The sequence below is a fragment of the Callorhinus ursinus genome, unplaced genomic scaffold, assembly GCF_003265705.2.
Source record: "Callorhinus ursinus isolate GAN/ISIS: 27379988/994484 unplaced genomic scaffold, GSC_fseal_2.0 scaffold67, whole genome shotgun sequence".
Lineage (NCBI taxonomy): Eukaryota > Metazoa > Chordata > Mammalia > Carnivora > Otariidae > Callorhinus > Callorhinus ursinus.
Window position 1 is genome coordinate 899,626 of NW_027397129.1, and position 22,293 is coordinate 921,918.

A 22,293-nucleotide genomic window follows, 5' to 3' on the forward strand; every position below is an offset into this window, starting at 1 on the left:
AGCTGGAGAAAGAACAACAAATAAAGCCTAAGGCAAGCAGGAGAAGAGAAACAAGATTAGAGAAGAGATCAATGAATTAGAATCCAGAAATACATTAAAGCAGATCAATAAAACTAGAAGCTGGTTCTTTGAAAGAATTAATAAGATCAATAAACCTCTGGCCAGACTTATCTAAAAGATAAGACAAAGGACCCAAATTAATAAAATTATGAATGAAAAGGGAGAGATCAGGACTAACACCAAGGAAAAATAAACAATTTTTAGAAATTATTATCGACAACTATATGCCAATAAATTAAGCAACCTGGAAGAATTCCTGAGACCAGACAAAATCCAGGTCTCCTACGCCTCCACCATCTTGCTCCACCCCCCCCCCCAGCAACCTGGAAGAAATGGATGCCTTCTGGAAACCTATAAACTACCAAGGCTGAAATAGGAAGAAATTGACAATCTGAGTAGACCAATAACCAGTAATGAAAATAAGCAGTGATCAAAAACCTCCACAAAAAAACAAGAGTCCAGGGCCTGATGGATTCCCATGTGAATTCTACCAAACATTTAAAGAAGAAATTATACCTATTTTCCCAAAATAGAAACAGAAGGAAAACTTCCAAACTCGTTCTATCAGGCCAGCATTATCTTGATCCCAAAACCAGGCAAAGACCCCATCAAAAAGGAGAATTACAGACCAATATCCCTGATGAATATATGGATGCCAAAATTCTCAACAAGATCCTAGCAAATAGGACCCAACAGTACATTATTCACCATGACCAGGTGGGAATTATTCTTAGGACACAAGGGTAGTTCAGCATTCGCAAAATAATCAGTGCGATAAAACACATTAATAAGAGAAGATACAAGAACCATATGATCCTCTGAACTGATGCAGAAAAAGCACTTGACAAATACAGAATCCTTTCCTGATTAAAGCTCTTCAGAGTGTAGGAATAGAGGGAACATTACTCAAATTCATAAAAACCAACTGCGAAAAGCCCACAGTGAATATCATTGTCAATGGGGAAAAGCTGAGAGCCTTTACCTTAAGATCAGGAACACAACAAGCATGCCCATACTTGCCACTGTTGTAAGACATAGTACTAGAAGACCTAGCATCAGCAACTAGACAACAAAAAGAAATAAAATGTATTCAAATTGGCAAAGAAGTCAAACTTTCTCTCTTCGCAGATGACATGATGTTTTATGTGGAAAACACAAAAGACTCCACCCCCAAATTACTAGACCTCATACAGCAATTCAATAATGTGTTATGGTAGAAAATCAATGCACAGAAATCAGTTGCTTTTCTATACACTAACAATATAACTGTAGAAAGAGAAATTAGGGAATTGATTCCATTTACAATAGCACCAAAAACCATAAGATACCTTGGAATAAACCTAACCAAAGAGGTAAAGGATCTATACTCTAGAAACTATGGAACACTTATGAAAGAAATTGAAAAGTCACAAAAAGATGGAAAAACATTCCATGCTCATGGATTAGAAGAACAAATATTGTTAAAATGTCTACGCTGCCCAGAGCAATCTATAATTTCAATGCCATCTCGATCAAAATACGAATGGCATTTTTCAAAGGGCTGGAACAAACAATCCTAAAATTTGTATGGAATTGGAAAAGACCCTGAATCACCAAGGAAATGTTAAAAAAGAAAAATAAATCTGGAGGCATCATATTGCCTGATTTCAAGCTATATTACAAAGCTGTGATCATTTAAGACAGGATGTTACTGGCACAAAAACAGACACATAGATCAATAGAACAGAATAGAGAGCTGGGATATTTACCCTCAACTCTATGGTCAACTAACTTCCAACAAAGCAGGAAAAAATATCCAATGGAAAAAAGACAGTCTCTTCAATAAATGGTGACTGCAAAATTGGACAGCTATATACAGATGAATGAAACTGGACCATTCTCTCACACCATACAGAAAGATAAACTAAATAGATGAAGGATGTCAATGTGAGACAGGAATCCATCAAAATCCTAGAGGAGGACATAGGCAGTAACCTCTCTGACATTGGCCATGGCAACTTATTTCAAGACACATCTGCAAGGGCAAGGGAAACAAAAGCAAAAATGAACTTTTGGGACTTCATCAAGATAAAAAGCTTCTGCACAGCAAAGGAAACAGTCAACAAAACTAAGAGGCAACCTATGGAATGGGAGAAGAGATTTGCAAATGACACTACAGATAAAGGGCTGGTGTCCAAGATCTATAAAGAAATTTTCAAACTCAACACCCAAAAAACAAATAATCCAGTCAAAAAATGGGCAGTAGACATGAACAGACACTTCTCCAAAGAAGACATACAAATGGCTAAGAGACACATGAAAAAATGTTCAACATCATTACTCATCATGGAAATTCAAATCAAAACCACAATGAAACACCATCTTACACCATTTAGAATGAATAAAATTACAGGACAGGAGGATGTGGAGAAAGGGGAACCCTCTTACACTGTTGGTGGGAACACAAGTTGGTACAGCCACTCTAGAAAACAGTATGGAGGCTCCTCAAGTCTTTAAAAATAAAGCCACCCTTTGACATAGCAATTGAACTACTGGGTATTTATCCCAAATATACAGATGTAGTGAAAAGAAGGGGCACATGCAGCCCAATGTTCATAGCAGCAATGGCCACAATAGCCAAACTGTGGAAGGAACTGAGATGCCCTTCAATAGATGAATGGATAAATAAGATGTGGTTAATATATATAATGGAATATTACTCAGCCATCAGAAAAGATGAATACCCAACTTTTACGTCGACATGGATGGGACTGGAGGAGATTATGCTAAGTGAAATAAGTCAAGCAGAGAAAGTCAATTATCATATGGTTTCACTTATTTGTGGAACAGAAGGAATAGCATGGAGGACATTAGGAGAAGGAAGGGAAAAATGAAGGGGGAGAAATCAGAGGGGAAGACAAACTACGAGAGACTATGGACTCCATGAAACAAACTGAGGGTTTCAGAGGGGAAGGGGTGGGGGGATGGGTTAGCCTGGTGATAGGTATCAATGAAGGCAGGTATTGCAATGAACACTGGGTGTTATACAGAAACAATGTATCATAGAACACTACAGCAAAAACTAATGAAGTACTGTATGGTGATTAACATAACATAATAAAAAAAATAAAGAATAACCACATGGTCCTTTCAGGAGATGCAGGAAAACATTTTACAAAGTATAACACCCATTCATGATAAAAACCCTCAACAGAATAGAGTTAGAGGGAACATACCTCAACATATTAAAGGCCATATAGGAAAAAGCCACAGCTTAAATCATCCTCAATGGGGAAAAACTGAGAGCTTTTCCTCTATTAGGAGCAAAACAGGGATTTCACTCTCACCACTGTTGTTTAACATAGTACTGAAGTCTTAAGCTTCAGCAATAAGACAACAAAAAGAAATAAAAGCAACCCAAATTAGCAGGGAAAAAAATAAACCTTTCCCTATTCACAGACGACATGATACTCTATATAGAAAACCTGAAAGACTCCACCAAAAAATTGCTAGAACTGATGAATGTATTCAGTATGGTCAAAAGATACCCAATCAATTTATGGAAATCTGTTCCCTTTCTATACAATAATAAGGAAGCAGGAGCTAGAGAAATCAAGGAATCAATTCCACTTACAATTGCATTGAAAACCGTAAGATATGTTTTTTTATTTTAAAACATTTTTTAAAAGATTTTATTTATTTATGTAAGACACAAAGAGAGAAAGAGAGAGAGGATGCACAAGCAGAGGGAGCAACAGGCAGAGTGAGAAGTAGGCTCCCCGCTGAGCGGGGAGCCCAATGTGGGGTTTGATCCCAGGACCCTGGGATCACAACTTGAACCGAAGGCAGCTGCTTAACCGACTGAGCCATTCAGGCACCTCCGAAACCATAAGATACGTGAGTAAACCTAACCAAAGAAGTAAAAGATCTGTACTCTGAAAACTCTAACACTTTGATGAAGAAATGTGGAGATGACACAAAGAAATGGAAAAATATTCTATGTTCATGGACCGGAAGAACAAATATTATTAAAATGTCTGTACTGGGGCGCCTGAGTGGCTCAGTCATTAAGCATTTGCCTTCGGCTCAGGTCATGATCCCAGGGTCCTGGGATCAAGCCCTGCATCAGGCTCCCTGCTCTGCGGGAAGCCTGCTTCTCCTTCTCCCACTCCCTCTGCTTGTGTTCCCTCTTTCTCTGTGTCTCTCTCTCTGTCAAATAAATAAATAAAATCTTTAAAAAAAATAAAATGTACTATCCAAAGCAATCTACACATTTAAATCAATCTTTATCAGAATACCAACAGCATTTTTTCACAGACCTGGAACAAACCATCCTAAAATTTGTATGGAACCATTAAAGACCCTGAATAGTCAAAGCAGTCTTGAAAAGCAAAAGCAAAGATGGAGGCATCACAATTCTGGACTTCAAATTATATTACAAAGCTGTAATGATCATGACAGTATGGTACTGGCATAAAAATAGATACATAGATCAATGGAACAGAATAGAAAACCCAAAAATTAACCCACAACTATATGGTCAATTAATCTTTGACAAGGCAGGAAAGAACATCCAATTGAAGAAAAGACATTCTCTTCAACAAATGATGTTGGGAAAACTGGACCACAACATGCAAATAATGAAACTATACCACTCTCTTATACCATACACAAAAATAAATTTAAAATGGATTAAAGATCTAAATGGGAGACATGAAACCATTAAAACCCTAGAGGAGAACACAGGCAGTAACCTCTTTGACTTTGGCCTTAGCCACTTCTTGCTATATATATCTCCTGAGGGAAGGGAAACAAAAACAAAAATAAACTATTGGAATATCATCAAAATTAAAAGCTTCTGCACAGCAAAGGAAATGATCAGCCAAATTAAAAAACAACCTATGGAATGGGAGAAGACATTTGCTAGTGACATATCTTATAAAGGGCTAGTATCCAAAAATATATAAAGAACTTATAAAATTCAACACCCCCCAAAAAATAATCCAGTTTTAAAATGGGTAGAAAATATGAATATTTTTCCAAACAAGACATCCAGATGGCCAACAGACTCATGAAAAAGATGCTCAACATCATTCATCATCAGGTAACTACAAATAAAAACTACAATGAGATATAACCTCACTCCAGTCAGAATGGCAAAAATTGACAAAAAGGAAACCACAGGTGTTGGTGAGGATGTAAACAGGAAACCCTCTTACACTTTTGGTGACAATGCAAACTGGTGCATCAACTCTGGAAAATAGTATGGAGCTTTCTCAAAAATTTAAGAAGAGATTTGTGTTTCCCTGATGATAAATGATGTTGAGCATCTTTTCATGTGTCTGTTAGCCATTTGGATGAGATACCACCTCACACTAAAATTAACAAAAGAAGAAACAACATGTGTTGGTGAGGATGAAGAGAAAGGGGAACCATATTGCACTATTGGTGGAAATGAAAACTGATACAGCCACTCTGGAGAATAGTATGGAGATTTCTCAAATAGCTAAAAATAGAACTACCCTATGATCCAGCAATTTCACTATTAGGTATTTACCCAAAGATACAAAAATGCATATTTGAAGGGATATATGCACCCCGATGTTTATGGCAACATTATCAACAATAGCCAAACTATGGAGAGAGCCCAAATGTCCACTGACTGATGAATGAATAATATATATATATATATATATATATATATATATATATATATATATAATGAAATATTACTCAGACATAAAAAATAGTGAAATCTTGCCATTTGCAATGATATGGATGGAGCTAGAGGGTATTATGCTAAGTGATATAAGTTGGTCAGAGAAAGACAAATACCATATGATCTCACTCATACGTCAAATTTAAGAAAGAAAACAGATGAACATATAGGAAGGTAGAAAAGAAAAAGAGGAGAGGGAAACAAGCCCTAAGAGACTCTTAGTGATAGAGAACAAACTGAGGGATGATGGAGGGAGGTGGGTGGGGGGTGTGCTAGATGGATGATGGGTATTAAGGAGAGCACTTGTTATGGTGAGCACTGAGCGTTGTATGTAAGTGATGAATCACTGAATTCTACTCCAGAAACCAATATTGCACTGTATGTTATCTAACTAAAATTTAAATTGAAAAATATTTTTAAAAATAAATTAATTTTAAAAATTTAAAAAATAGAACTACCCTATGATCCAGAAATTGCACTACTAGGTATTTACCTAAAGGATACAGAAATCTGGGGCACCTGGATGGCTCAGTTGATTGGGCATCTGCTTTCGGCTTAGGTCATGATCCTGGGGTACTGGGATTGAGCCCCGTGTTGGGCTCCCTGCTCAGCAGTGAGTCTGCTTCTCCATCTGCCTCTCCTCCTCCTCTCTCTCTCTAATAAATAAATAAAATCATTTAAAAAAAGAAAGAAAAATGATAGAAAAATCTGAATCAGAAGGGATGCATGCAGCCCAATGTTTATAGTAGCATTATCTACAGCAGCCAAATTATGGAAAGAATCCAAATGTCCATTGAGTGATGAATGGATAAAGAAGATGTGGCATATATATACAGTGGAATTTTACTCAGCCATCAAAAAGAATGAAATTTTGCCATTTGCAAGGAAGTGGATGGAGCTAGAGAGTATTATGCTAAGTGAAATAAAGAAAGACAGATACCATATGATTTTACTCATATGTGCAATTTAAGCCACAAAACAAATGGATGTGAGGGAGGCAGGGAGAAGAAAACCAAGAAACGGATTTTTTTTTCTCTAAGATTTATTTATTTGACATAGAGAGAGACAGCGAGAGAGGGAACACAAGCAGGGGGAGTGGGAGAGGGAGAAGCAGGCTTCCCGCTGAGCAGGGAGCCCAACGTGGGGCTTGATCCCAGGACCCTGGGATCATGATCTGAGCCAAAGGCAGACGCTCAACGACTGAGCCACCCAGGCTCCCCCAAGAAATGGATTCTTAACTAGAGGACAAATTGATGGCTACCAGAGAGGAGGTGAATCAGGGGATAGTTTAAATAGGTGAGGGGGATTAAGGAGGGCACCTGTTGTGATGAGCACAGAGCACACATTAGTGTGCTGAATCACTAAATTGTACACCTGAAACTAAATTTATATACTGTATGTTAACTAGCTGGAATTTAAATAAAAACTTAGAAGAAAGAAAAAAATTAAAAATAAATAAAATTAGATTTTTATTTACATTTCCAAAATAAACTAAGATTTATAATAATAAAAAAATATATTGTAATAACATTGGATGGTAACAGAAGGTAACCACGACTTTCTGTGGTGAGCACTGCATAATGTATAGAATTGTGTTGTACATCATTATGCTGTTCATCTGAAAATAATATATGTCAACTATACTTCAATAATAAAAGTTTTAAAAAACTTTCTGAGTCTCTCAGTCATGGTTTACCCCCAAATATCTATCTATATTTATATGTATTTATCTCTATCTGTATTTCCAGAGTATCCATTGTATGTATAATTTTTTTCAGATACTCTTTTGGAATATAGATGAATGTACCTAACAGAAATCTTATGCAAACAGACCAAGATAGAAACCTGATCTAGAAAATTTGTCTTCTCTCTTTTAAGTGTAGAAATATCAGATCCCTTTCTGTTTTTTCCTCATCTCCTTAGAATGAAACATAGAAAGCTAAAACAATTTTCTGTCATGAGGCTTCAGAGGGATTACCAGTGAACCTCAGAAAACAAAATGAGAAGCAGGCAATTTTATCATCGATTTGGCATCCATTTTAAGAATTATTTTACACATATTGCTCTGTTAATGGAAAACAAACCTAAGGAGTTTATTTCTTGTTTTCTATTGCCTTAAGTGGTGATTTCTGAACTTATAACTGTTTGATAAAATGTTTTCTATATATATTCTTAGAAAAACTCTTTAAGTGTTCACAAAATCCTCTGAGGATTTTTACTGCTGCTGGGTATACCTTTGTGCTTGAAATCCAGTAAGACAATTCCAAAAATTATACAATAAAGTAAGAAAAATACACCTCCACTCTGGGATCACTGAATCTCCATCTCAGAACATTGTATCTGACTGACATTAAAGTAGTTAAAGAGCATTAACAGTCCTCAGAGTAACAAAATAGCATAATTATCTTGTATTACTTATATTATTAGGCTTTTCCAGCACTTATTGTATAGTTCCAAATTCATCTTTCACCTGAGAATTTAACTAAAAACTTAGTTGTTCAGTTTGTCAAAAATTGATCTTGTACAGTTCTATTATAGGTACTGCATACTTTTCTGTATCTATACTATACTTCAAAATTTATTAAAAAGAATTTAGCTAAGGTACTCATACCATATATAGGGATAATTATTTCAAAGCTTCACAGTCTTTGAATATCAACACAGGATTTCCATTGTATTTTTCCAGTTGCACAAGGAAATATTCCAGAATTTGAATGTTGCATTTCTATAAACAACATATATTTGCCACTACTATATAAATCTAACTTGAAATATTTTGAGATGTTTTCCAGGATAGCCTAGGAGTTTTCAGGAATTCCATGCATCTGGAACCAAATTGTGTGTGTGTGTGTGTGTGTATTTATATATGAAATCTTTCAAATAGATTATGAAAATGTAGTCAAAGTTATGCTAAAATCAAAGATTATCTTTGTATTTTATTAACATTTTGTTGATATTAAAATCTTCCATTAATATTTCTAAGGTTAAAAACACAAAAGCATGAAGAAAAATCTGGAGGAAACTGAAACAATATATGTATACACAAAAGTAGAAATAAAATTCAACATACTAGAATAAGGATAGCTAATTGCAGAATTTCAGAAATTCATTTTAATTTTAAGTTTAGATTCTCCAATGTTTGGTTAATTTTTCTATGATTATTATATCATACTTCAATATCTATTTTGTAACCATTAAATATAATCATCTATTTAATTCTCATGTATGCAAGGTGCCTGGCATGTTTTATAACTGACTTTTTTGTTTGTTTTTTAACAGGTTTATTGAAATGTAATTTATATACCATGAAACCATTTTATGTGTATAAGTTTATGTTTTTAGTAAGTTTGGAGAGTTACAAAGCTATCATATTCTCAGTCTGATTTTAGAACATTTCAATCATCCTCCCAAAATTACTCATGCCCATTTGTAGCCACTCCCTGTTCCACCCCCAACCCAAGCAACCACTATTATATTTTCCGTCTCTATAGATTTCCTTTTTGTGGACATTTCACATGAATAAAATCATATAATATTTGATCTTTTACATCTGACATCTTGTATTTAATAATGTTTTTGAAACTCAGCAATGTAGACAGTATCATCACTTTGTTCTTTTTTTTATATTTTTTAAGGGGGAGGGGCAGAGGGAGAGAGAGAGAATATTAAGCAGGCTCCATGCCCAGTGAAGAGCCTGAGGTGGGGCTCAATGTCACAACCCTGAGATCATGACCTGAGTTGAATCAAGAGTCAGATGCTTAACCAACTGAGCCACCCAGGCGCCCCTACTTTGTTCTTTTATATTTCATTACATGGATATACCACATTTATTATACTTTTACAAGTTTATAGACATTTTATTTTTCATTTTTGAGCCATTCTGAACAATGTGACTATAAACACGTATGTGCAAGGCATAGGTTTTCATTTCTATTGGGCAGACCACAGGGGTAGGTTTGTTAGGTCATATTGTAAATATGTTTATCTATTTAGGAAACATGTTAACTCTTTTATAAAGCAGATTGCCATTTTAAATTCCAATTATTAATGTATGAAATTTATCATTTTTCCACATCTTCACCAACACTTATGATTGTCTGTGTATTTTTTAATTCAAAGATAATTAACATAAAGTGTTATCTTAGTTTCAGCTATACTATATTATGATTTAACAATTCTGTATATTTTTCAGTGCTCATCAAGATAAGTGTACTCTTATTCCCTTGTATCTATTTAACTCAGCCCCCACCTACCTCCCCTTGGCAACTATTAATTTGTTCTCTGAATTTAAGAATGTGTCTTGTTTCTCTTTTTTTCTTTGTTCATTTTGTTCTTTAAATTCCACATGTGAGTGAAATCATATGGCATTTGTCTTTCTCTGACTGACTTGATTCATGCAACATTATACCCTCTAGATCTATCCATGTTGTTGCAAATGGCAAGATTTCATTCTTTTTTGTGGCTGAGTAATATTTTCTTGTATACATACACTAAATCTGTAGATGGATACTTGGGTTGCTTCCATATCTTGGCTATTGGGAATAATGCTGTAATAAAGAGATGTGCATGTATCTTTTCAAATTAGTGTTTTTTGTTTTCTTTAAGCTAAATATGCAGTAGTGGAAATATTGGATAATATGGTAATTTTATTTACTATTTCTTTGGAAGACCTCTATACTGTTACTGTAGTGGCTGAACCAACTTTCATTCCCACCAATAATACAAAATGGTTCCTTTTCTCCCACTCCTCACCAACACTTGTTATTTCTTGTTTTTGATTTTACCCATTCTAACAGGTATAAAGTGATATATCACTGTGATTTTAATTTTCATTTCCCTGATGATTAGTGGTGTTGAGCATCTTTTTATATGTCTGTTGGCCATCTGGATGTATTCTTTGGAAAAATGCTTATTCAAGTCCTCTGTCCATCTTTTAATTGGATTATTTGCTGGTTTTGATTTTGGTTTTGGTGTTCTAATATTGATTTGTGTAAGTTCTTTATATATTATGGATATTAACCCCTTATCAGATATATTATTTGAAAATATCTTCTCCCATTCCATAGGTTGCTTTTTTATTTTTGATGGTTTTCTTCACTGTGCAAAAGCTTTTTATTTTGGTGTAGTCCCAACACTTTATTTTTGCTTTTTTTCCCTTGTCAGAGGAGACATATCTAGAAAAATATTTCTACATCCAATGACAGATAAGTTATTGCCTGTGTATTTTGCTTGAAATTTTATAGTTTCAGATCTCACATTTAGGTCTTTAATCCATTTTGAATTTATTTTTGTGTATGGTGTAAGGGGTCCAATTTCATTATTTTACATTTTCCCAGCACCATTTGTTGAAGATACTGTCTTTTCCCAATTATATATCCTTGCCTCCTTTGTCATAGATTAACTGACCATATAAGTGTGGATTTACTTAGGGGTTTTCTATTCTGTTTCATTTATCTATGTGTCTACTTTTGTTCTCATACCATACTGGTTTGATTTCTACAGAATTGTATATATCTTGAAATCTGAGGTTATAATATCTGTCACTTTGTTCTTCTTTCTCAGATTGCTTTGGCTATTTGGTGTATTTTGTGGTTCCATACTAATTTTAGGATTATTTGTTCTAGTTCTGTAAAAAAATGTTGTTGGTATTTTGATAAGGACTGCATTAAGTCTGTAGAATGTTTTAGGTACTATGGACACTTTAACAATATTTATTCCTCCAATCCATGAGCATGGAATATCTATCCATTTGGTTGTCTCATCTTCAATTTCTTTCATCAATAGTTTATAGGTTTTGTAGTACAGGTCATTGACCTTATTAATTAAGTTGATTTCTAGGTATTTTATTCTTTCTGATGTAATTGTCAGTTGAATTGTTTCTTAATTTATTTTTTCTCTACTTCATTATTAGTGTATAGAAATGCAACAGATTTCTGTTTATTAATTTTGCATGCTGCAACATTATTGAATTTATTTATCAGTTCTAGAAAATTTTGGTGGAGTCTTTAGGATTTTCTGTATACATTACCATGTAGTCTCCAAATACTGACAGTAATACTTCTTCCTTACCATTTTGGAGGCCTTTTATTTTTATTTTTTCTTGTCTAATTGATGTGGCTAGGACTTCAAGGTCCCTATTGAATAAAAATGGTGAGAGTGGACATTTTTGTCCCTGTTCTTAAGTGAAAAGTTCTCAGTTTTTCACCATTGAATTTGATGTTAGCTGTGGGTTTTTCATATGTGGTCTTTGTTATGTGGAACTATGTTCTAACTCTTCTTTGTTAAGAGTTTATATCATAAATGGATGTTATACTTTGTGAAATGCTTTTTTCTGTATTTATTGAAATGATATGTTTTTTTATCCTCTTCTTGTCAATGTGAGGTATCATGTTGATTGATTCATGAATATTAATTAAACCACCCTTGCATCACTGGAATAAATCCTACTTGATCGTGGTGAACAGTTTTGTAAAATATATTGTTGGGTTCGATTTGCTAGGATTTGAAGATCTTTGCATCTATGTTCATCAAGGATATTGGGCTGTGATTCTCTTTTAATGTGGTATCTTTATTTGGTTTTGGTATCAGGGTAATGCTGGCCTCATAGAATGAACTTGGGAGTGTTTCTTCCTCTTCTATTTTTTGCAGTAGTTTGAGAAAAATAGGTATTAACTATTCTTTAAATCTTTGGTAGAATTTCCCTGTGAAACCATCTGACCCTGGACATTTATTTGTTGGGAGTTTTTGATTATGGATTCAATTTCATAGGTCCTAATTAGTTTGTTCAAAATTTATATTTCTTTCTGATTCAGTTTTAGAAGGTATGTTTATAGGAATTTATCCATTTTTTCTAGGTTTTCTAATTTTTTGCTCATAATTTTTATAATATTCTCTTATAATCCTTTGTATTTCTGTGTTCTCATTTCTCTGCCTTCATTTCTGATTTTATTTATTGGAATCTCCCCACCTCTAATAAATCAGTCTAAAGGTCAATCAATTTTCTTGATCTTTTCAAAGAACTACCTCCTGGTTTCATTGATCTCTTTGATTTTTTTAAATCTCTGTTTCATTTATTTCTGATCTGATCTTTATTATTTCTTTCTTTCTTTTTTTTAACCACTGGCTTTGGGTTTTGTTTGTTTTTCTTGTTCTAGCTCCTTTAGGTGTAAGGTTAGGTTGTTTCAGGTTTTCTTGAAGTAGGCCTTTATTGCTATAATCTTCCCTCTTATAACAGCTTTTTCTGTGTCCCAAAGATTTGGGGCTATTCTGTTTTCATTTTCATTTGTCTCCACATATTTTTTATTTCCTTTTTGATTTCTTAGTTGACCCATTCTTTGTTTAGTAACATGTTCTTTAGCCTTCATGTATTTGTGTTCTTTTCATATTTTTCTTCATTATTTTCTAGTATCATATCATTTTGGTTGGAAATGGTGAGTATGACTTCAATGTTTTTGAATTTATTGAGACTTGTTCTGTGGCCTAATATGTGATCTTTTCTGGGAAATGTTCCATGTGCACTTGAAAAGAAATTGTATTCCACTGCTTTTGATAATATCTTTTAAATATATCTGTTAGGCCCCCTGGTCCAATGTTTCATTTCAAGCCATGGTTTCCTTATTGATTTTCTGTCTGGATTATCTATTAATTGAAGTAAGTGGGATGTTAAAGTCCCTGACTGTTTTTATATTATTGGAAATTTCATTATGTCTGTTAATAGTTGCTTAATGTATTTAGGTATTCCAATGTTGGATATATCATTATTTACAATTGTTTTATCTTCCTATTGGAATGTTTTCTTTATCATTATGTAGTATCTTTCTTTGCCTCTTGTTACAGTTTTTGTTTTAAAGTCTATTTTGTTTGATATAAGTATTGTACCTAAGCTATCTTTTCACTTTCATTTGAACGGTAAATGATCTTCCATCCTTCACATTCAATCTGCATGTATCTTTAGGTCTGAAGTGAATCTCTTGTAGGCAGCATATAGATGGATTTTGCTTTTTTTCTCAACTTAGTCACCTATGTCTTTTGATTGGAATATTTAGTCAATTTACCTTCAGAGTAATTACTGATAGGTATGTATTATTGCTATTTTGTTACTTGTTTTATGGTTGTTTTATAGTTCTCTGTTCCTTTCTTCTCTTGCTCTCTTCTCTGGGGTTTGATGGCTTTAATTAGTGATATGCTTGGAATCCTTTTTCTTTGTATTTTGTGTATCTACTCATAGGCTTTGATTTGTGGTTATCATTAGGTTCATTATAATATCTTATGCATATATCAGTCTCTATTAAGTAGAAAATTACTTACATTTGAACCCATTCTAAAAGCACTAGGTTTTATACACCCCCACATTCTATGTCTATGATTTAATACTTTATGTCCTAATATTTTGTGAATCCCTTGACTGACTTTTATAGATATAATTAATTTTACTGCTTTTGTGTTTTAACTTCCATACTGGCTTTATATGTAATTAATCTACTACTTTTGTTTGCATTTACCTGTGAGATAGTTTCCTTTCATAATTTTCTTACTCCTGATTATGACATCTTTGTTCCACTCGAAGAATTCTCCTTAACGTTATTTTAAAGGCTAGTTTATTGGTGATGTACTCATTTAACTTTTGTTTGTTTGTTTGTTTGGGAACTCTTTCTCTTTCCTTCTATTCTGAATGATAGCCTTGCTGCACAGAATATTCTTGTTGTCTTTCAGCATTTTGAATATATCATACGACTTTCTTCTGGCGTACTATTTCCCTGCTGAAAAATCAGCTGATAGCTTTATGGGGTTTCCCTTTCATGTAATTGTTTTCTTTTCTCTTGTTGCTTTTCAAATTCTCTCATTATCACTACCTTTTTGCCATTTTAATTATTATGTGTCCTGATGTGGACCTACTGTGTTTGATTTTGCTGGGGGTTCTTCTGTGGATTCTTAAATCTGGATTTCTGTTTCCTTCCCCCAGATTCAGGAACTTTTCAGCTATTATTTCTTCAAATAAATGTTCTGCCCTCTTTTCAATCTCTTCTCCTTCTGAAATTTCTATGATGTAAATATCATTATGCTTAATAATGCCACTCAGCTACTTTAAGATATTCTCATTTTTTTCTTTTTGTTACTCAACTTGGTTGTTTCCATTAGCTTGTCTTCTAGTTCACTGATTAGTTCTGCCCTACTCTAACCTGCTATTGACTTTCTCTAGTGTATTTTTTTTTTTTAATTTCAGTTATTGGGTTCTTGACCTCTGATTGGTTCTTTTTTATGTTTTCTATCTCTCTGTTGATGATCTCACTGAGATCTTCCTTTCTTTTCTCAAGTCCAATGAGTATATTTATGTCCATTATTTGCATTGTCAGGCATGTTGCTTATCTCTGTTTCATTTAGACTTTTTGCTGTGGTTTTATCTTGTTCTTTCATTTGGGACATATTCCTCTGTCTCCTCATCTTATCTAAATCTCTGTGTTTGTTTCTATGTATTAGGAAATTCTTTTGAAATTTCAACTGGAAAGTAATGGCCTTATGAAGAAGAGGTCCTCAGTACCCTATAGCGCAATGTCCCCTGTTTACCAGAACCAGACACTTCAGGGGTGTCAACTATATGGCTTGTGTGTGCCTTACTGTTGTGGCTGAGTCATATTTGCCTTCAGTTCAGCCAGCTGCAATCGTCCACTTTGCCTGTGCTGTTAAAGAGCCAGTCTAGGGCCACCATGAGCTTATAGTAGGGTAGTGTCAGCATTGAGAACAGATGCCTGCTCACAGCCTGTATGCTTAGGGATATGGTTCCACTAGAATGGAGGGCATTCTCCCTGACTTGTGCCCTGAGAAGGTTTTGTTGGTGGAGGAGACAAGCAGTCAGACCAGATGCTTGTCCCAAGTCTATCTGCTGTGGCTGCAGCCAAACTGGTGTGTGGTTATCTTTCCCTCTCCCAAGGGAGTCACTTTAGAGTGGCACTTGTCCCTCTAGAGCTGCTTGCAAGATGTGACATAGCAGGAGTCACTTTGAAGGGAGTCTTGCTGAATGGGACAGATTGGATAGGGCAGATCCACAGAAAAATATGGGGGTGGGGCACTCACTGCTAACAAGATAGGTGGAGGGTGTTTGCACTGGTTCCCACAAATGTCTATCTATCTAGGCTGGTGGAAAGAGAAATTGTGTTCACTAGCTCTTGTGTTCTTGGAGAAGTCTCCTAAAGATCCCTGACCCTCCAACACATATTTTGAGACTACTAAATAAATCTTCTTCATATATATCCCCAATGGTTTACAAACTGCTGCTTCTATGCTGTATCTCGGTGGGGTTGTTCATTATGCTGGCTCTTTAAAAGCATGATTCAGTTTCCTATTGTTCCAGCTTTCCCAGAGCCAAGTCCACTGATTTTAAGGTACCTGGAGTTAAACCCCACTGATTATAATTACAAAGGTAAGCCCCACTGGTTTTCAAAGCCAAATGTTATGGAGACTTGTCTTCCCAGTGTAGGTCTCCTGTGTTTGGGGTGCCTGGTGTGGGGTCTGCTCCTCTCACTTCTCTGTGCTTGTGGTGTCCTTTCCACTTGTGGTTAGTCTTGCTAGGAATTTGGTTTGTGACTGCATCTCCATACCTCCTACTCTTTTCCATGTGCCCCCCTCACTATAATTAACTGTGGAAAGTCTATTCTGCTAGTCTTCAGGTCATTTTCTGGTCATTTTCTGGGTTGGTTGCACTGAAGTGGCTGTTATCTAGGTGTGTATATGGGACGAGGTGAACTTAGGATCTTCTACTCTACCATCTTCTCAGAAGTATGTGTGTGTGTTTTTATTATAGTCACTCAAGTGGGTTTAAAAAAATTATGAGTGTGATTTTAATTTACATTTCCCTAGTGTGAATCTTTCCATATGTCTATTGACTATTTCTATAACTTCTGTAGTAAAATTTCTATTCATATTTCCTCCATTTTTAATTGGTTTGTTTTCCTATAAGTGAAATATAAATATTCCTAATATATTCTGAATGCAAGTCATATATGCTTTGTAAGTATTTTCTACCAGTCTGTGGCTTTTCTTTTTTACTTTCTTAATGGTGTCTTTTGAGATGTAAAAGTTTTACTTTTGATGAAGTCTAACATTTCAACATTTTTTTTCTTTTATTCTGCTTTTGCGGTCCTATATTTAAATAAATAGCTGTTAATCCAAATCCCCCCCATATTTTTGGCTCATTCATACGCAGTCACAAAGATACACAAAAGTTCTTATGCAAATACATCATACCCTATAGGGGAAGTCAACTAAATATGGTAGCTTTGTAGTTTGATCATTTCCTGAATCTCCAAAGAGGAAGCACTTTCTAAAGAGTTCTAAAAATCAAATAATAAGTTTCAACTTTCAATTGCCATAAACTCTATAGACGGTGAAAAACTCCCTGCTCCCTTAAATACTGGAGCATCTCGGGGCTTAGTACTGACCTCCCTTGGCTTCTCTATTCTCTTTCATAGAAACACTTTAGACATTTCTGTTTCCAAGCTATGATTGGTGCCCCATCCTCCACTCCTAGGACAACCTGTGTTTACCTCTATCACTGTATTTAAATTATAGTAGAGCTTGTGTTTACAAGTATATCACCATCCTATATTAGGTCATAAAAACATTCTATTAATCCTGTATCCACAAATTCTAGTATGGTACCTGACACATAAGAGGGTTCAAAGTGTTTGTGGAATAACCAAAAAGGGCCCAAATTGCCAACTTCATCTCCTTTCCTATGTTTATATGTAAATGATACTCCAGCTACCCCACTGTTGCTCTTAAAACAGATCTGTTTTTGGCATATTATTTTCTCTGTCTGAAATACCATTATCCCCCTTCTCTGTCTGATGCTAATTACATGTTGGTTGAATGACCAAAAACACTGAATTCATACAAGTGCCATACACTTCCTTAAGTTTAGCCTCTGAAAAGTCTAGGAATGGATATTGAGACTGTAATAGATAATCTACTAGGAAACAATATTAACAGAGAGAAGGCACAGACAATTTGGATATTAAATCATCAGAAAATAAAATGAAGCCCTGATTATCAGAGATTAAAAAAAAACAAAAACAGTTATTGATTGCAAGTTGAGTCCACACTGGTTAAAGAATGAATTGGATATTGACAGACAGAAAATAAATAAACTACCATGTAAGAATTATTGCTCCTAATATTCATAAAACTACTAGGAACCATACTGTTTAGAATTCTAAAACCTGCCATTTGCATAAATAAGTCAACAGAAATAGAAAAAAGCAACCAGAAGGGCATAAATCATTGGTATTTTGATTGTTTACTTTGTATCATTTAATGTAGATAATACTTCCAGAAAGAAGCAGGTCATTGCCAGAGAAAAACAGTGAAAAGCCTAAAATTACAACTGACTACTGATTCACCATATTATGTTTCTCATCAACAGACATAAGTATCTTCATCTTTTTGTTTTGGTCTAAAAGACATCCTTTTAAATTTGTATTTACTTTCTTATCTCCGATTCTTCTAGTTCTAGATGTACCTAAAATCTCTCTTGTCTTAGTATCTTACCCAAGTGTTTCACTGAAGCAACATTAGTCTTCCTTTGTCCATCCAAGTCAGACTATTCTCAATACCACTTCAGTTTGTATGAATTATATTCTTGAATACTTTCTGTATGTCCTATGCACTCTGCACAAACCTCTAATTCTCTAAAACTATTATTTCTGTGATCAGTAATGATATTATGTGTGGGTTGTAATTAAGAGGGGGTTAGACATATGAGATACAAGTATTGTGTATTTTGATTTTTAAGCATCTTCTCTATAAAATCAGGAATTATAGCCATAAAATAATTACAACTGGAAATTATCAGTTAGTGTGTTTTCCCTAGAGGAGATAGGTGAAAAATTATTTATGAGCCCAAAAAAATCCAAAAAACCAAAATGAACAAACAAAAGACACTACAAAAATAAAACTTATACTCAGTGTGTTTATTTCCTAAGCTGAAGGTTCAGAGTATATGAATATGTAATATAAATGTTTCATTCAGCAAAAATAACTGGAAAGAATTTTACATTAAATAGTATAAGAATAAAGTAATCAGACTTCTTTAGAGGTCTTCAGTGAACATTATATGCACAGACTTCTCTATAGTGTATAAATTGATTTTGATGTTATTCATATCTATATTTGCATATCAATAATATCCTAATTCCACATTTGTGTGATTCATATGCAAGCAGTTACCTTTATGACTTTTACAAGTTTATTTATAAGCATAAATATACATATCCCATTAATTCAAGGAAAAAAAATCTAACCAGAGCCTCTCCACACCAAATGACTATTAAAAAAATGAGTTGCCAGGTACTGTTTTATTCCCTCTGCCAAAAGAGTTAATCACAAAAAGAGGAGCTGAAGAGAGCTCTGGCTATTCTGCAGTTATTTCAGTTGTTTTACAAATGACCCAGAAATAAGAAAATTTGAAACTTGCAGCCTCTTTTATAGGAAAATAGGTCAGATTTCCAAAACTGTGGCAGATGAACATTCAGGAAGTAATTTGCAAGTGGCTCATCCTCCTCTCAGAGGCCAGTTAGACCAAGGATTTTTGAAAATGTGGCCCTTAGAACTCCACGGATTAGTTTATTTCAACAAGCATTTAGTGGGTTCCCCCTCTTTTCTTTTTTTAATGTGCCAGATATTCTGTATATTGTGCTATGTGCTAAGGCCTTTAAGTATGGCACCATGTCCGTCCATGAGAAGCTCACTGATAGACACATATATAAGCACCTTGATAAAGATGTATAACAAGGGTGTAATAGATTTATAGAAGGGAGGCTCTTAGAGGAGGCTATAAGGACTAGGCAGATAGAACAGGAATGGGGTTGTTGGTTGAGGGAAAAACAAAGGCATTCGGGGAAGAATGTTCAGAATGAACAAAGACACAGGGACTTGGAATAGCATCTAAAATGTAGGAGCAGATAGGGTTTCAAATAGTTTATAATTAAAGTGTGAGCTAGGGATTTTTTCCCAAAGATTTTAGTCTTACCTTTGTTGTGAAAGAATTCATTTTCCCTGTGGTTTAATTTCATTGAAAATGTTTTTAAAAGAGAGTTCCCTTTCCCTTATCTCCAAATGATTGAATACACATGTTTGTAGAAAGAACTAAACAGGCATTACTATTAACAGTAAGATTTTTTTAAATATAAGTAATTGCAGAAATTCATTGAGTGCAAATACATACAGAGCCTGAGGGGAGGTTGCTGTGGAGGAATTTAAAAACCCTTTCTTCAGTAAAGTTAATATTTGAAAGAGGGAGACAAACACAAATTACTTGATTATATTGGACAGATAATGACTAAAAATGGAAGTAGTCAAACTAAGCGTTCAAAATTTGACCTTTGGTCTTCAGATGCAAGGAGAGATTAAGCTAATATTAAATAGTAGTAAGCTAAAATTATAAGCTATTATTATCTCAATAATCTGTACAACTGTGATGATTACTATCTATACTAACTGCCATAAATCACAAATGCAAATGACTGTTGGAAAAATCCTTTACACTTATTTTCATTGTGACACAGATACAAAATAATATAACATTAATGTTTTCAAATGTTATTGTAGAGAAATGGATAAACAAAATATGTTGTATCCATACAATGTAGCATTTTTTTAAAGATTTTATTTATTTATTTGACAGAGAGATAGAGAGTATAAGTAGGCAGAGTGGCAGGCAGAGGGAGAGGGAGAAGCAGGCTCTCCACTGAGCAGGGAGCCGGACATGGGGCTTGATCCCAGGACCCTGGGATCATGACCTGAGCCGAAGGCAGCCGCTTAACCGACTGAGCCACCCAGGCACCCCCATACAATGTAACATTATTCAGACATTAAAAAAAGGATGAGGGATGCCTGAGTGGCTCAGTCAGTTAAGCATCTGACTCTTGATTTTGGCTCAGGTCATGATCTTAGCATTGTGAGATTGAGCCCCACATCAGGCTCTGTGCTGGATATGGAGCTTGCTTAAGATTCTCTCTTTCCCTCTTCTTCTGCCCCTCTCCTCCCTTCTCTCTCTCTCTCTCTCTCTCTTTCAAAGAAAAAAAAAAGGATGAAATACTGAAATGTGCCACAACATATATGATTTTTAAAAACATTAAACTAAGTAAAAAAAGCCTGCAAGAATGGCCACAAACTGTATGATTTGGGAGGGTTGAGGGGAAAATGAGAAGTGACTGCTTAATGAGGTCATGATCTCAAGGTCATGAAATTGAGCCCCCTGTTGGGCTTAGCACTCAGTGGGGAGTCTGCTTGAGATTCTCCTTTCCCTCTCTGCCCCTTCCCCTGCTCACATACTTGTGTACTTTCTCTCTCTCTCAAAATAAAATAAATCTTTTATAAAAAATAAAACTAGATTGTGGTAATAATTGCACAAGTCTGCAAATATACTAAAAATGTAAGAAGGGTGAATTGTTTGGTATGTAAATTATACCTTCACAAAGCTGTTATTTTCTTTAAAAAAAAAATGTTTTTTAGACTCCATGAGCAAAATCTACAAACTCAGAGGCATGCACTTTCCCTGTAGCTTACTTTCTAGTTTATCTCCTTTACCTCCTTTCCCATCTGTGTCCCCCAAATATGTCAATAGAGTAACAAAAATTACCTAAAGGATGCAATAAACAAGTGGGCATTTAGACACATAGGCTCCATCTTGAAAGAACAAACGGGTTTAACAAAACTTGAAAGAGATGCAATCTGAAGAAAACAAGACTAGGAGTTTCTGTTGCTCATGGCAAATTATTGCCTTAAGGGGAAAAAGCAAAATGGGCTTGGAGCCAAGTCAACTTCTGTGGGACACATATAGTTATTTTAAAACCAGGAACTCTTCTAACCACCCATTTCAAAATTTAAACCACTTATTCCCATGGTCCACATCACTACCTCCCTGTTTTATCACCTCCCATCACAATTCTCATATTTGACTTCACTGCCAGTTGAACCTCAGCCACTGTTCTCAATGTCATGTAAAACCACCAACCTTAATTCTATAAATTCCATCAGCTTTGTTATGAGCAAATTCAAGGAAATAAAGCAATTCCCTGAGGGGTTTAGAATTGAGGCTGGCAAGACTCAGCACAATGTCAGTAAAAATGTTCATCAGGGGAATATCCCAGGATATCAGTAAGCAAGCTCTTTTTGAATACCTGATCCAATCTGGTTAAAATTGAACATTTTATTATTAAAACTCACCCAGACACTGGAATATCCAGGGGATTTGAATTTGTGCTTTTTAAAGATAGTTTCATTGAAGGAGGAGGAGTTAAGATGGTGGAGTAGTAGGAAAACCTTATGTTTGCCTCCTCCCTTGAACACAGCTAGATAATTATCAAATCATTCTGAACACCAAGGAAATCGATCTGAAAACTGACAGAACAAACTGCACAACTAGAGGGAGAAAAGAGGCCATATTGTGGAAGTTAGGATGTGCAGAGATGTGATTTGGAGGAGAAAAGAATTGCAGGTGCTGTGGAAGGGAGGGAGCCCTGATAATGGAGAGAGGAGAG